This window comes from Mustela putorius, unplaced genomic scaffold (assembly GCF_011764305.1).
Source record: "Mustela putorius furo isolate JIRA1106 unplaced genomic scaffold, ASM1176430v1.1 tig00000129_pilon_pilon_pilon, whole genome shotgun sequence".
Classification (NCBI taxonomy): Eukaryota; Metazoa; Chordata; class Mammalia; order Carnivora; family Mustelidae; genus Mustela; species Mustela putorius.
In genome coordinates, this window is record NW_025421290.1 from 52,049,697 (window position 1) to 52,063,262 (window position 13,566).

Here is a 13,566-nt window from a genome sequence, read left to right on the forward strand (position 1 = left end):
CCCGAGTGGCCCTGGGCGGGGGGCACATCGCCACCCCCTGGGGCCTGAGCGTGGACGCAGCGAGACAGGAGCGGTTCCCTCCCGCACGGCGCAGGGTGATGGGGACCCAACAGCTGCAAAGGAGACACCCTTGTGGCCCGAGGACAGCAGGGACCACTGGACTTTGTTCTCGCGAGTGTCTGCGTCATTTAGAGACACAGACGGACGCACGGGGGAGCTGTACTGGGGCTTGGCTCCAAACCGCCCGGGGCGGGGACAGGGCTGCTGGGAGGGCTGAGTGTGGAGGGTCCTCTGCCTGGATTCCAAGAGCTCGCAGCTGGGGGCACAGGTCGGCCGTCCTGGTGCTGGACAACAACGCCCCGCCTCCTCCCTCGCCCCCACAGCGTCTCCCACCTCCCCGTGGGCCCTGCAGCCAGGACCGCCGTGGGGCGGAAGGCCTGGCCGCAGAGGAGCTGACCCACCAGCAGGCTGCGAGAAGCCAGCCCACAGCCTCTAGTGGGCCAGAGGGCGGGGGGTGGGAGCCAGAGCTCACCGGGCGGGGTTCAGGAGTTTGGAGGTGGGTGGGCCCACAGTCCCCTGTCCTCCACACCACCGTCCCCTTGGTGAGGCGAGAGCCCGGAAGAGGGGCCGCGTCTGTCCTGCTTCCCTGCAGCCTTCCCGCTGGTTCTCCCCACGGTCCCGGCCGGGCCTCCAGCCGTCCAGCAGCCCCTGTCTTCCTCCCTCCTAAAGGCCCTCTATGGGGGGAGCTGGCAGCCTTGATCCAGGGCCAGGACATCGAACTGGACATTCAGGCCGACCTCCCAGCCCAGCCCTGGTGGCCACACTGCGCCCCCACCACTCCACCCCTGCAGGCCAAGCCCTGGACTCCAGGCCAGGACCGGCAGAGGCCCCTCGGCCCCGGGACTTCATTCCTGCCCTGCCGTGGCCAGGGTGGGGCGTCCTGTCCCTGCCCAACGGGCCCAATAGGACTTTCCACAGGAAGAAGAGCCCAGGGACTCCTCGGCCAGAACTGTGAGCGTGGGGGGCCACGTCCCACTCCAGCATGGGGAGCGACTCTGAGGCACTGGCCCACCTCGCCAGCCGAGAAACCCGCCCAGGGGGCACGGATGCCCTTCGGGCCCACCCAGCGCCGAGTGTCCGGCCCACGCACGGCCCACGCCCGAGGAGTCGCCTCCCACCTGCCCTTCTCACAGGGTCTGCCCTCCACCCGCTGGGCAGACCGCATCGGGGTTTCCGTGCTTCCTGCCTGGCCTTGACCCGCCAGCCCGCGTGCACGGGCTTCCCGCTGCCCAGCTCTCTCCTCAAAGGGGAGAGGTCTGCCGAGATGGCTGCCAGAGGGAAGCCGCCGCGGGCCGGCAAGCAGAGGGCCAGGACTCCCGAGGACACTGAGCCCCTGCGCCGGGCCCAGCTGGTCCGCGCTGGGCCGGGGACCTCACGCCGGCCCGGACGGCTGGGCGGCAGAACCAGATCCCCGTCCCCTCCTGGCCTCACCAGATTGCGCGGGTGCCCTGCCTGCCCCGGCCCAGCAGCGAGGAGCCGACCTGCCCCAGCTCCCATGTGACTCCTCCTGGCTCTCCAGCGGGGCCTTCCGAGCTCGTTGTAATTTACAAGGCAGCTGGAGCACAGGATATTTTTAATAAAAATTAGGTACAAGCAGATACAGGGGATTAATAGTTGTATTATGATTTTATAGTTCTCCATATACAGCGGCGTGGAGAAGACAATCAGAGAGCAGAGCCATTTCAGGCAGATAAAATGGGGCATTTATTTTTAATGGAAAGAGAATTTCAGGACTCACCCAGCCGTGGAGAGCGAGCTGCTGCCGGCTGGAACAGAGAGGAGGCTGGAGGGTGGCCACCTCCCCAAAGAGCCCCCTCCGGGCCTGGGGACAGGGCCATGGGTCCAGCCGCCGCCCCAAAGAGCCCCCTCCGGGCCTGGGGACAGGGCCATGGGTCCAGCCGCCGCCCCAAAGAGCCCCCTCCGGGCCTGGGGACAGGGCCATGGGTCCAGCCGCCACCCCAAAGAGCCCCCTCCGGGCCTGGGGACAGGGCCATGGGTTTGCTGAGCACGAGAGGAAGTCACCAGGCGGGACTCTGCAGCCCAAGCTCAGAGGAACCAGGGATGGAGCCTTGCAGGCATGGATGAGTCTCTGTGAACCTCCGCGTCCCCATCTGCTCAGGGAGGACGGATGGCCCTCGGAGCCCGTGGGAGGCGCCATCGAAGCTGGGACCCCCAGTCACCTCTGCCCTTGGCCGGGGGAGTGAACACTGGGCAGCCACTGTCCTCCCTGAAACCTCAGCCGGGCCTTCAGGTGAACCCGACTCTGCGGGCCACGCCCCCGGGCCTGCGGCAGCCGGGGGCTCCTGCCCCAGCTCAGGCCCGGGGACAGCTTTCCCCGAGCTCCCGAGCAGAAGCTACCTCTCTCCGGGAACCCCCTGGAGGCTTCAAAGCTCAGAACGTGGGAAAGGCGCGGTGGGTTGGAAGGGGCCAGCGGGAGCCGCAGCAGCCGGGAGCCTCGGCCTCCCGAAGGTGGGAGCCGGCCTGGTGCGGGGCCGTGAGAGGACGGAGCTTCAGAGACCTGGGGTGGGAACGGGTGGGGGCCCTCGGGGCACTCGGGGCACCAACCCGCCTGGTCCAGCCTGCGGCCCAGGGAAGGAGCCCTTCCAGAAAGAGGCCGTCTGGCTACGGACTGCCTCTCCGGCCACAAGGTTGCCTCAAGAGCCACCTCTTCCCATCACCCGGCCTCCCGCAGGACCCTGCGACCCACCAAAAGCCTCCCTTCAGGCTCACAAGGCGAGCGACGGGCGGGGCTCACAGGACACAGCGGCCAAGTCCTGGTCCCTGCGCTCGCTCCCGAAGCCTGATAGGACGCCGGACGGCCTCTGAAGACGGGCTTGGCTGGGGTCCGCTGGGGTCCGCGGATTCAGGGCTGGGAAGGAGCAGGACCCCTCCCATAGTTATCCCGCCTCACCCGGAGGACCCTCGCTGTCTGGTCCTGAAGCCAGGTGGCCGCCAGCCTCAGAGCCAGGCAAGGACATGCCCGCAGCCGAGGAGCACTCCGGGGCCTTCCAGGTGGCCTCCCGCCGCTGGCCAGAGCAGGCTGAGCCCGTCAGAGGACCAGCCTCCGACGACAAGGATGAAACGGAGCCTGCGTGCTCTGACCATGTCAATGAACTCGCCTTGGGTGCGGGGGGCGGTCGGGGGGGGGGTGAGACCCACCCACAGAACCTCCCCCCGAGCACAGAGTTGGAGGGCAGCAGCGGGCCCCAGGCACGGACGCACTGTCCAGGCATCAGTGCCCGGACACGTAACACACATCGGAGGTGGTGCCCAGGGAAGCCCCCAGAACAGGGAGGCCCACTTTCTAAATCACACAAATTAATTTAGAAATCGGAGCGGTCGTGCAGCTAGACTGCAGATTTCAAAACAGCTTAACAGATTACAAAACCCCCTTTAAGGAGACAGATTATGCGGCCGGTGAATTATGCATGCGCTCCTGGGAGGCCTCCTGAAACACTGCTAGCTGGGTTTGCGCTCCCACCGCCCTCCGCGGCTCATGTCTGTGCGTCCGCAGCCGCACCGGGGGACCGCCGGGCTTGGGACCTCAGGACCCACAGACGCCCCCCCACCATGGCCCGTCGCCTCCACCCTGGAGGCCTGAGGCCTGCCCCGCCTCCCCCACCCACCCACCCCCCGCCGGGCCCACCCAAGTTCACCTGCCCCACAGACCTCCCGCCGGGCCCAGCCGTGCAACAGCCCAAGGCCCATGAGCCAGCACACCCCGTGCCTCGGCCCGGCTCCAGGTGGTCCCCGTCCTAGCCGGACCCTCCACGTCTCCCCCATAACCAGTGTCTGCGTCCCCCAAGAAGGAGACAAGGCCACCCACCTCCAGGGGTGTGTTCCTCCTCCTGAGTGTCCAGGGGATAGAGCAGAAGGAGGGCCCAGCCAGCGAGTGAGGGCTTCGCTAGCGAGGGCTGCGCGTCCCGGGGTCCTGGCCTGTCCCCCAGCTCACACTGGGCACCACAGCCCTCGCACAGGAAGACAGGCGGCCCTGGACAGACTAAGGGAGGACTCCAGGGGATCACTGCCGGAGGGACTCAGCATCACCAGCGACAACAAGCGCCCACGGTCCCCAGAGCCCATCCGTTCCCCCAGGCGGCCGCCTCTCCCTCGTGGCCACCCAGTGTCCCAAACTCCTTCCTTCCCTCGCTCTCACCGGGCACCAGCCCCTCCGGGCCTCCCGCAGGGGTCTTAAGTCTCTCAGCCCCTGATCCGGGCACTGTCCTCAGCAGGGGACACTCGGGCCCAGAGGGCGCCAGGCTGGTGTGGGCCGCTGGCTGCGAGGCTGGTGATTCGAAGGGAAGGGACAGTGTAGCCAGAGCTGGGGCAGCCCCACGGCTCTTGGAGGAGCCCCGCCCGCTGCTGGGTGGTGTCCCCAGGCCCAAGCCCCCACGTGAGGAGCTTGGACTCCCCGAGCCTCAGACCCTCAGCCGCCACCAAACCAGCCTGCCCTTGATGGATGGGACAGCAGAGACCTGGGCTCTGGGAAGCCACTTTCCCTGTGGGGCACTTGGGCCACCCATCTGAGGACGGGACGTCCCAGTCCTGGGCTCTCAGGCACCTGCTCCACCTGCCCCTGCGCCCCACCCCCGCCCTGCTGGGCCCCCATGACTCTGACAGAGAGATCAACCCCCAGAGGTCCTTCACTAGTGTTCGGCCCAATTAAGTCCACACTAACCAGACAGAGTGGACGGGTCCACAGGCTCCCACACCTCCCCACTCAACTTGAGGAGATGCACTGCTGGGCCCCATGCCCACGGAGGGGGGCTGCTGTGCACATGTCCACACATGTGTGCACGCACACAGACTGTGTGCTTGAGTGTATGCACACGACCGTGGATACACACCCAGGTCCACAGGCACACACGCATGTGTGCTCCTAAATATGGCTACACGGAAATGCCGGAAGCCTCCACGGGGCCCAGACGGGAAGCCACTGACCAGTGGTGCTCGTTGGCTCATGTCCTTCTCTGTGCAGAGCACCAGAGGCCCAGAGAGGGACGGGGCCTTGTTCAGGGTCTCCCAGAGAACAGGCAGCCAGCCTGGACCAGAACAGCCCTCGGGGCCGGGCCAAGCAAGCAAGGCAGGTGCAGGAGCTCAGGGCTGTGAGGGTCTCACCAGCACCTATGCCCGTGCCCTGGGGGCCCACAGCAGCACGGCCTGTCCTCACTACGGTCAGGCCCGTGCCCGTCTGCCCTTCCTGGTCGGCGGCCCAGCCCCCACACTTCTCTTACGGTGGTGGTACGGCCGGCGCGTGGAGTCAGCCGTGTCCTCACCAGGAGCCTCGTGTGAAGACTCAGGAGACTCCGTATTCGTGTCCCAATGTCCAGCCCCACCAGGAAGCAGGACTGTTGGGCGGCAGGCCCCTCGCGTCCCCGCCTGGGACTGTGGGGGAATGGGGTGCTACTCCCCTCCGACTGGGCATGCCCCCATCCTCAGGATTGGGGCGCACAGTGGTGCACAGCTCTGGGGGTGGGCTTGAGACTGAGCTGCCGACCCTCCCCCCCTGTCTCGGCCGTCTGGTCCCACCCACGTCCTGGGCAGCACCCAGATGCAGATCAAGAAAATTTCCCTGCCAGCTTCCCCGGGTCACCTGTGTGCTTTCTCTCGGTTCACCCCAAGGGGAAGGTGACAGCCCGGATCCCGCTTCCGGCTCCCAGCCAGCCGCAGCCTCTGCGCCTGTGCTCCGTCCCCGCTCCGACGGCACCTGCAAGCCCACCGAGGCCCCTCCCCCGGCCCGTCACCCCTTCCCCGACTCCAGAGCCGCTGTGGTTGGCTAGGACACACTTGACTTTCTCAGCAAGGAAAAGACACAGTCACTCCCTTCAGAGGGAGGCCTTGGGCCCCACGTGGGGGTGCCGGGGAGCTGGCTGCGGGCTCCCCCAGGCCGGGCGCGTGCCTTTGTGCTCACTTTGGAAACTGTCAGTTCAGCAGTCTGCTAACTACCTGCTCGGCAGTGGCCTTAAAACTGTCCACACTCATGAATCACGCCGAGATTTAAATAAGCGCTGGTGGCAGGTAATTTTTCAGAGCTCCCCACGCTCGCGCACAGGCTCGTGGCTGGAGTGGACAGAAAGCGAATTAAGACAGGGCTGAGAACAGAGCAGCAGCCCGGCCCCCCAGGAGTTCTCAGAGGAAGGTGGGGCCCCTTGCACGGACAGCGCTGGGGCCGCGAGGGCACGGGGAGGCTCCCTGGGCCCGTCCCTTGGTGAGGCCCCACGCGCCTCGGAGGCGCAGCCAGCTTACGGCCTTCCCACAAAGAGCTCCATGCCTGGCTCTGCTGCACCGGCCGGAGCTTCCCTCCCTCGGGCTTCTCTGGCCGACTGCAGGAAGCCTCTGCTTTAGGAGGCCGGACTGATGGGGCATCAGAGCAGAGCAGCGGGCCACAAAGGGCTGTGTCTAGGGCTCCCCAAGGACATCTCTTCCGCCCACACAAGTCACAGGGCACCGGCCCCACAAGCATAGCTAGGAGCGGAAGGAAGAGAATCCCACGCCTCCGTGGGATATTTTCCAAGACCACGCCCCACGCCGAAGCAGGAGTGCGGCCTCCATATCTGCCCTCCCGCTCCCATGCTCCCATTCATTCAGCAGCCGCTCAGAGTCCTGCCGGAGGTCCGAGTCTACACTCTGTGGTCTGAGGTCGGGGCTCCACGTACGCTGGGGTCAGATGAGGGCCTCAGTGTGTAGTGGGACCAGGGCTCAGTGTGGGCTGGGACCAGAGTCACTGTGGGCTGGCACCAGGGCTCAGTAAGCGCTGGGATGTGGGCTCAGTGTGGTCGCGGACCAGGGCTCAGTGTGGGCTGGGATTGGGGCTCAGTGTGGAGCAGAGTCGAAAGTCTGTGGCACAGGCTCAGAGACATGGTCTGACGTGCTCATGGGCACAGCTGTGACAGAAATGCTGAGGGACCTGCCTGTGCTGCTCTTCCCCGACCTGCAGGCCCCGGAACCTGGCCCAGCTACTGTCCTGGGACCCCAGGCACACCATCCCCTTTTCAGCCCTAAGGGTTTGCAGACCACGAGGAAGGCAAAAACCACCCACCCCCCTGGAGCCCGGTCTGGACTGTGGGTCCTTCTGAGCTCCCTGGACCTTGGCCAATGAAAGTCAAGTGTGTCCTAGCCAACCACGGGCGGCTCTGGGGTCCCAGAGGTGCCCTGGGAAGGGGTGACGGGCCGGGGGAGGGGCCACCAGCCACCAGCCACCAACCACATAGGAGGATTCTGGTGGACACTGAGTCTGTGGGCCCCACTCACTCCTCCAAGGAGGACCCCTCCCCACCGCCCAGAGAGAGAAGGTCCCCTGCCAGGTCCAGGCTGCCCAGAGTGGGAAGACGTCGGGGGTCCTCCTGACGCCCCCCAGCCCGGAGCATATTCCCAGAGCAGCTGCAGCAGACCTCTGTACCCTTCCTGCCAGCAGGGGACCCCCAAACCAGCAGGAGCACATGGTCATCAGCTCCCCGTGCTTCCTGCCTGCTGCCAGACATGCTCAGGAGGGTGGCCTTTGACCCCTGACGCAGCACCCACCCTGACCCCCAGGGTGACCGCTGGGAGGGCACCAGGCCTTTTCCCAGAATGCATCTGGCTCCTGGCCCAGCAAAGGAATATGGGGGAGGTGTGGCCCTGAGGTCAGTCATCATGGGAAACACACAGTGTGCAGCCCTCTCTGGGCACCAGGACCGATGGCCAGGCCCCTACAGCCTGGGACGCACTCCCCTTGCCCACGGGTCTCCTGGCGGGGGGCCCTGCCTACACCTGATTCCCTCCAGGCCCGGCCAGGTGGAGCTGGACAGGGGGGCCAGCCAAAGAGCAGGGGTGCTCCTGGGGAGGGCATGCTGCCTCAACGAGGCTGCGCTTCCGCAGGGCCTCCCGAAACCCCGGGCCGCGGTCGGAGCCTGTGAGCGCAGGGTGTCCTCTCTGGCCCTCCCGCAACGGCACTCTGGGGGGTCCTCCTCGGCTCCCCGCGGCTACCGGCTACCACGGGCAAGGCCCGCTAGCCAGGAGCCCCGTCCGCCACCAGCCCCCCCAGCATCCCTCCCTGCCACCGGGCCACCAGAGACGCCCCGTGCCTCCTGGCCGGTCCTCCGGCGCCACCTGGCGGCCTGTCTTCCGTCGCCCGTGGCCACCACCGGCCTGGGCCTCTGGCCTCGGCTGCATCTGGGCCGCACTGGACAGGCAGCCTGGGCCTTATCGGGCCGGACTCGCTGAACACAGGCCAGTGTCCCCGAGGTCTCCTGGCCCTGGTCCCGGCTGGGGAGGCGCCCGTCTGCGCAGTTTGCTGGAGCAGCAGCACCCTTGGTCTGGGACAGGAGTCGAGCTCGTCAGGAGCCCCGTCCCCCGAGGGCAGAGGCAATGAAAAGCTCATAAATGGGAGAAATTAGAGCTGGCCCAGGCGGAGAGGGCCCGTCCCGATTGCTAATCAAACTCCCAGTCCTGCAGGTCTTTAAAATCCTTCCTGTGCCTTGTTATCGTCTCGGAAGAGCTGTTATCCCTCGTATAAAAAACGTATAAACAATTCTAATCAACACGGGTCTTAAAGCGCAGCGCCTGCACCCAGCACGGAGCATGGGGACGAGCGTTTACGAGCGCTTCCCGCCCCGGGCTGTGCCCTCAGCCCCAGCGCCTCCACCGCCCGTCAAAGTGATAAAGACGGTGTTTTGTGACTCAAAAGTTCTTTATTAACGCGGTATTTTCCACACAAGCCTCTCAGGCAGCGGGGCAGGCCTCCCTGACAGGCAGGGGAGCCGTCTCTGCCGACAGGGCTGTCCCCAGGCTCCTGCGACAATGCGTCTGCACCAGCCGGCCCAGCGCAGCGGCCAAGGCAGGCAGACCCGTTGGCAAGACGGGGTGGCAGGTCCCCACCCCCCAGCAGCCCCTGCCCCAAGAGCCCACGTGGCCGTCATACACCCAGGCCACGGCCATGACCTCCAAGGCCAGGACCACCTCCAAGCCCCCAGCTTTACCCAGCGTCCTGCGGGGTCCCGTCCGCTCACCCTGCCTGGAGCCTTGGTTTCCCCATCTGTGCTGACTCACAGCACAGAGCTCCAGCCCTCCCTGCCTGGACCCAGGCCTAGGGTCGTCCACCCGCCCAAGGTGCACATGGCCGTGATGGTGGGGCTGGGCCCAGGCTCCCGCCTCTCTGCTCCCTCACTCCTCGCCGGCAGGCCCCTGTCTCGCCAGGTGCTGGGGGCCCGGCCGTGACGGAAGGCCCCTCCCTGGGGCACGCAGCTGGCAGCGGTCCACCCTCATGGTAGCTGTGCACAGCCTAAAGGGACAGGCTGGGGACCAAGGGACCAGCGTCCCATACCCCTGCGGCTTCCGCCCTCCGCAGCCCTCCACTCCAAGCACTTCTGCCCCCCTGGGTCCATGCAGGCCTGCAGGTCCACCGACCCGAGTGGGATGGGGCCATGGGACATGCCCATTCCAGACCCAAGTGGGGAAGAGGGCCTGGGGGCAGCAGAGGCAGGTACGCGGTACCCCGAGAGCAAGAGACACCAGAGGGAAGCTACATGCTACTCGGGAAGCATGCCCCTGAGTGTTGGCAGGACGGCCGTGCGGGGGCCTCTGCGGGTCCCTCTGCGGGTCCCCCAGGGGAGCCTCCCATACAGCCCTCTTGCCCCTCAAGCCGTGAACGCCCCCTGAGGAGGGCTCGGGCCATCAGGCCATGCATGTGGGAGTCTGCGCGAGGCTGCACGGTACAGGACCGGCCCGTGGGTGGGCACTGCCCCCGGGGCCCCAGGGGATAATCCCACTTCTAACCCTCTGATCACCCGTGCATGAACGCAGTGTGGGCCCCCAGACCGGGGCAGAAAGGAAATCTCTCCACGGGGCCGGCTCTGGGACCTTGCCCGAGAGGCCACGGGCTCTTCAGGGACAGGCTGGAGGCTGGTTTCCCGGGTACAGCCCGGCGTCCCGAGGCTCGGGCTGCTTCCCAAGTCAGAGAGGGCCAGAGGCCAACCGGGGCTGATCCCAAGTGACCCTTATACTGGGGAGGGGAGCTGTCTCTGCTCCTCCTGCACCCGCTGGAAAGTCTGTGTCTGCAGTGGGGGGGAGGGTCCCTCAAAACATGGGGCTCGGGGCTTGAGGCCAGTGACTCTCCCCAGGGAGGCGCGGAGGCCATTCGTTGTGTCCCGGGGCGTCCAGGCTGCCTGCTCTGCCTCCCCAGCTGCGGGCAGACGGCCCCCACACAAGAGCATTTGCTTCTAAGACCCCTTCGTGGCCCCCAAACCCCAGACCCGCCCGGGAGCAGGGCTGGTGGCTGGTACTCAGGGGGGCCATGGCCCTGCCCCAGGCTGGAGGACGCCCACAGAGGCACGGGTGGGCAGGCGCTGGGGCCCGGGGCTCAGCCTGGGGACTGAGCCGAGGGCGGTGAGGGAAAGGCCTGGAGGGGAAGCTGGTGGGAGCAGCCGGGAGCAGCCGAGGGAGGGGCAGCCCGGTGCCGGCTCTGCCGCTGGGGTCCCCGCTCTGCCGGGCTCACCACATTGTCGGATCCGAGCACAGGCCCCGGAAAGCCCCTCGGGAGGCAGACTGTGGGGCGAAGCGTGCAGAAAGCTCACCGAGAACTCCGTCCCTCGGGCTCCCGGACCCCCAGCCTCCCCCGGCCTCTGTCGAGATCAGAAGACTCCGTCCGTTGACCGGGCCTGGGGCTGCGAGGGAGCTCTCGCGCGGCTACAGGAAGCCCACCATCGCCCAGCCGGCACGCCCCCAGATCACCGCACAGAGGGCTGCGGGGTCCCCCCGGTCCCAGCCCTGCAGCAGCCCACAGCCCCTCACGCAGACACCCACCCCTAACGTGCACAGGGGGATCCCGGCCTCAGCGTGACCCCGGGGCCTTTATCAGACTGTCTACAGGAGGAAGGTCAGCCAGGGTCAGGGCCCGATGCGCTTCACCACCCCCTGCTGTGGACGGGACCCGGGGCGCCCTGACACCCCAGCGCCCGGTCTAGAGTGTCCCCCAGACGCTCTAGACACGCAGGATCGGGCCTGCCCAGACCTCGGGAACAAGAGCCCTGTTTCCACATGAATCCCAGGCACCCCCGGCCACAGAGCACCTCCGCGTCTTCAGTCTGGGGTCCCCTGAGGGTGGGGGCGGGCGGCTCTGAGGTGGCCCCTCGTCCCCGAGAGGTCCCTGCAGTGGGAGCCTCTGCCAGCCCCGCCCCCCACGTCTCGGCTGCAGCCTCTCCCCCCGCAGGCCTCTGTGGAAGGCTTGCCCAACCTGCCGCCCCTCGCCGCCACCCCCCAACCTGGGCCTCTGCCCAACTTCGGAGACGCGGCCCTGTGACCCCAGATCCAGCCACAGCCCCCACCTCCCCGGGGCCCACTTCAGGGGGAAGGGTCCCCTGACTGGTGTCTCCAGTCCCCACCGGGCTACGGGGGTCCTGCCTGGACCCCACTGTAGAGCGTGGACGGCAGAAAGGCCCGCGCAAGGGGCAGGTCGCGTGACCCCCCCCAGCACCTCCTACGGGAAGGTGCCTGTAGGTGCTGGGCCCCTCCCCCCACACCAGCCTCGCGGGCCCCGCTGGCACCCGGGCACGGTGCGGCCCGTAGCAGTGTCCCTCGGAGAAGGCCGCGTGGATGCTGTAAGGAAGCCCGAGAAAGGAGGGCCCGACTGTTGCCGCTGACTCAGTCCCCCTGATGCCAGGGCTCTGAAAGCGTTCTATCTCAGCGCTGCTTGCCTTACGGGGAGCAGGAAACCCCCCCTTCTTGGCCGGCAGGTTGGGCCCTGCCCGAGGGCGGGGCTCGGAGCCCCTGCAGCCGGCTCTCACGGGGGCTGGTCTTACAGGAGATCCCATGGGCGCAGGTAGCAGGAAGTTTAGCCCTTTGTCCGCCCCCATCCGCGCCGGGGCCGGCTCTCGGCGGGGCGTGTGTGCGTCTGCAGGCGGCACACGTGGCGAGCGGCCTCCGTCCCCCCCGACCCGGAGCAGGAGGGCTGCGGGGCCTGGAAGCTGAGCTCGGGACACAGACAGGCTCCCTGCCCCCAGCCCAAGCAGCTCCTGACGCCCTTCCCAGCAGGGCGGCGAGGGCACTGCCCTCCCAGAGGCCTTTCTTCCGGCCACGTGCGTGTGCATGTGTGCATACGTGTGTCCATGCGTGTGTGAGCTGGCAATCACGGGAACGACCGCCGGGCGGGTGCCGAGGGACAGGGGCACAGCCCGGCTGACCGGGGAGCTTCTGGTCACCCTTTTCCAGACCCACGGGGTTCGGGGTGGGGGCGGGAGGGCCCACGTGAGCGGTCAGGCAGGGCACAGGAACACCGAGGTAACCAGGGCTCTGTCCTGGGGCTGGGCTCAGCAAAGAGTGGGGCTGGGGGACGACTGGGGGCCACGGAGCCCAAGTCGAGTCTTCAGGGAAGAGGCCTGGAGACCACCTTGAACATCTGTCCCCAGAAACACAGGCCTGCCTCGTCCCTGAGCTTATGCTGGGTGCCCTCAGACCTGTGTGTTTGGAGGAAAGCCAGGGCGAGGGCAGGGTGTGCAGAAGGACCGTGTGAGCCCAGCTGAGCACAAGCCCCTCGAGTACCTTCCACGGCCCTCGTCTCTCTTATGTCCCGTGAACCCTGGAGGACGGGCAGGACTGTCGCGCACCCCTGAGGTGCCTCTGCCCTCCTCCAGTAAACCTAAGCTGGTGTCTCACTTCACAACCTGAAAACAGCACAGGGCCACCGCCCAGGGGTCCCGTGTAAAGTGAGCAGCAGAGCCGTGTACCCTGACTGGGCTCTAGCATGGCCCTTCTGCTCCACCAGCTGTGCACACACGCCCACCTCACAGCCACTCACACTCCCGCAGGCGCCGTGCACAGGTCCCCAGAGCTGGTGAGGTGACCTCGCGTGGGAGGGCGGGGTGGCGCAGGCAGGGGCCAGGCGGAAGGAGCAACAGAGCGACAGGGACAGGAAAGCGGGAGCGGGGGACGTAACCTCGGGGACACCAGGGAGCGTGGCCGTGGGGTCACTTGCAGGACCCCCCAGTCTGGAAAGTCCCCGGTGCCCCGCAGAGTCGGCCAACACCATGGCCGGCAGTAGCCCGGAGGTGGCCTTGGGCACTTCAGCCTCAATGACCGTTTTCGGCCCCCGTGGCTGCTCCCAAGGCTGTTCCACAGTGTGATTCCACCGCCCCTGGCCCAGGTCAGTTTGTGCGGCTCGGGTCTCCTTGAGGTGAAGCCCACGCGGGCCATGGTCACCAAGATGCCCAGCCTGTGGCTGCCTTCAGAGGGGGGGACGCAGCAGTCCTCGCTTCAGAGTGACAGAGTGATAGAACACGTGGTCGCGGGGGCTCGGCTCCTAGGAGAACCCACGAGCGGCCGGGAGGAGCTGGGGGTGCCCGCTGGCTATGCCACCAGCGACAGGCCACCAGCGACCACGCCACCAGCGACCATGCCACCAGCGACCACACCACCAGCGGCCACGCAGTGCAGGGGCTTCCTGCCAGGGTTTCCTGACTCGGGGCTTCCAGACGGTGCCGCAGGAGTGACGGGGAGACTCGCCCAAGCAGGCCCACGCTCACCCCCTTCTCACTG